This window comes from Nelumbo lutea, chromosome 6, assembly GCF_056320005.1.
Source record: "Nelumbo lutea isolate HS-2025 chromosome 6, American lotus-T2T, whole genome shotgun sequence".
Classification (NCBI taxonomy): Eukaryota; Viridiplantae; Streptophyta; class Magnoliopsida; order Proteales; family Nelumbonaceae; genus Nelumbo; species Nelumbo lutea.
Window position 1 is genome coordinate 55,315,393 of NC_142689.1, and position 2,870 is coordinate 55,318,262.

A 2,870-nucleotide genomic window follows, 5' to 3' on the forward strand; every position below is an offset into this window, starting at 1 on the left:
GAGTTTAGATCTGAGTTATGTTGTAGCAGATCTGCGATGTAAATTTAAAGGGTAATTAGGGGTTATCATCACCCCAATACACCCTAGAAAAAATATGCTATCTCCCAAAAACAATTGGATAGCCATGGGTAAAGAAATTCAGATATGAAATCACCTAGATCTGAACTGGGGTTGTGAACAGAGCAGGATACAGGGCAGACTTTGTAATGTTAGATAACTTGTACTCTGATCTATTTGAGCTGATTTGGCTGAGGAAAAGTTTGTTAATTTTGAGAAATTTTTTTTGATGCCTCAATAGTTTTAATGCAGTGCAGCACCTCCACACAATTTTCTATTTCAGACTTCTCTTCTGATATTGCAGATCTACAACAGTTCAGATCTAAGTTCATCAGAACTCAGACCTAAACTGATGCAATCATGAGGTGAATTGGGAGCCATCATCACCCCAACTCACCCTAATATCCATCTGCACGCCCCAAAATAATTGGATAGCAAAGAAGGGCATTTAAGACCATAACTCAGATCTAGATAGCAAGGGAACTCAGATCTGAGTTCAGTTATCACTTCGGCTGTTACAGATCTGCAATAGTTCAGATCTGAGTTCATCTGAACTCAAACCAGAACTGATGCAATTCTAAGGGGAATTGAGTGTTATCACCACCCTAATTCACCCTAGGGGACTTATGGGGTTCCCCCAAAAGCACTTTTGGTAAGCAGCATCTGAACCAGAACCTTTAGATGAACTGTTTTCTTTGCTCTATTTAAGTTAATGTATCTGAGGAGATGTATGATTGAATTGAAAGTTTTTGATACCTCAAATATCTAATGAAAAGCAGAGCTTCCTAAGTATTTCTAGTAAGTTCAGACCTAGCAGGGCTGCTACAGCAGACCTGCTACAGCAAGGCTGAATCTGGGCAGGTTTGAGAACAAGTTTGTATTACAATTAACATTACTAAATTGGCATTATGAATGGTCCTGGGCTGATCCTTGTAATTTCTCAGGTTAGAGAGCTCTGATTTTCGGTCGTGAATGATTAAAAAGTCTAAAGATTTGAACTCAATTCAGATTTGCTACTGATGCACTTTAGCTTACAATACAGCAGCCTTGAATTTGAAAATGTGTGGAATGATTATTTTGTTACTGCTGCACTATGGGTTGCTATTTTTGGCTTATGGGACATTTGTATGATTATTTTGTATGCCATTAGGCTGAGGTTATTCCCATTGTTTTTGACGGATAAAGCCAAAGCATGGCTGAATTCATTACCAGCAGGATCAATAGCTACGTGGAATGAAATGGCCTGTCGTTTTCTCTCCAAATATTTCCCCCTTCTAAAACTGCTAAAATGAGGAATGACATCACTACTTTTTTCCAGCAAGAGGGGGAATCTTTATACGAGTCATGGGAACGATACAAGGAGCTGCTAAGAAGAGTTCCTCACCATGGCCTCCCCATTTGGCTGCAAGTGCAGGCTTTCTGTAATGGTCTTACCGACTCAAATAAGACCATACTAGATGTTGCAGCTGAAGGATCCATAAATAATAAAACTCATGAGGTTTCCCATGCACTTATTGAGGAAACGACACCCAACAACTATCAATGGCATTCTGAAAGGACTCAAACTAGGAAGCAGCAAGGCCTACATAATGTTGATACTTATACGACACTATCTGCACAAATAGGAGCACTCGGTAAGAAAATTGATGAAATGCAGATAGCTGCCATGCATGTGCAGCCCCTTACTTGTGAATTGTGTGGGGGAGGCCACATCAGTGCTAACTGCCAAGTTGGCAATCAGTTCAGGACATCTACTGAACAAGTCGACTATGTCAGCAATTCGTCAAGACAGCAGGGTTACCAAAGTCACAATACCTTTCACCCAGGATGGAGGGGACATTCAAATCAGTCCTGGCCAAGTCAGCATACTTCCAAGCCTTTCCACCAAACTTATCATCAGCCCCGACCCAAAGTCCAATTTGGAGAAATTGATGACAAAATTTATAGCAAGTGCAGAAACTAGGTTCTAGATCCAGAAAGCCTCAAAAACCTAGAAAACCAAGTGGGGCAATTGGCACAATTAATCTCTTCCAGAATGTCGGGAACTCTTCCAAGCAACACTAAAGTGAATCCACGAGAGCAGGTGCAAGCTATTACCTTAAGGAGTGGAAAAGAGTTGCCCGAGGTAGAAAAGAAGAATTGGGCTAAACCCAAGGCAAAAACAAGCCTTGGGACCGGACAACAGAAGAAGGAACAAACAGAAGCACAACAAGGGATGCACCAGCAGCCACAAGTTCATTTCCTAACAGGCTGAAGCAATAGAAAATGGAGAAAGAATTTGGCAAGTTTCTTGAAATTTTTAAATGTTTACACATTAATATTCCTTTTGCTGATGCTTTAGCCCAGATGCCACACTATGCAAGGTTTTTCAAAGAATTATTGGCAAACAAAAGGAAGCTGGGATATGTGGCTACAGTTGCTTTAAATGAGGAATGTTCTGCTATCCTTCTGAACAAGCTGCCTCAAAAACTTAAAGATCTAGGGAGTTTCACTATTCCTTGTACTATAGGCAGTTTAATAATTGAAAAAGCTTTATGTGACCTGGGAGCTAGCATTAATTTAATGCCATATTCTATCTTCAAGAAATTGGGATTGAATGAACCCCAACCCACTAGAGTGGCATTACAATTGGTTGATAGATCCATTATACATCTTAGAGAGATCATAAAGATGTTTTAGTTAAAGTTGACAAATTCATTTTTCCAGTTGATTTCATTGTGTTAGACATGCAAGAAGATGTAGAAGTCCCGCTTATCCTAGGGAGGCCTTTCCTGGCTACTAGGAAAGCAATGATTGATGTCCAACAAGGACAA

General features: G+C 40.1%; 1 non-coding gene across 1 annotated transcript; it reads right to left on the bottom strand.

Moving 5' to 3' along the window:
- Nucleotides 1-1,342: 1,342 nt before the first annotated feature.
- Nucleotides 1,343-1,449, bottom strand: LOC148848961 (small nucleolar RNA R71). Its single transcript, XR_016101553.1, has one exon. It is a non-coding gene; the product is annotated as a small nucleolar RNA R71 (small nucleolar RNA).
- Between the last annotated feature and the right edge of the window lie 1,421 nt (nucleotides 1,450-2,870).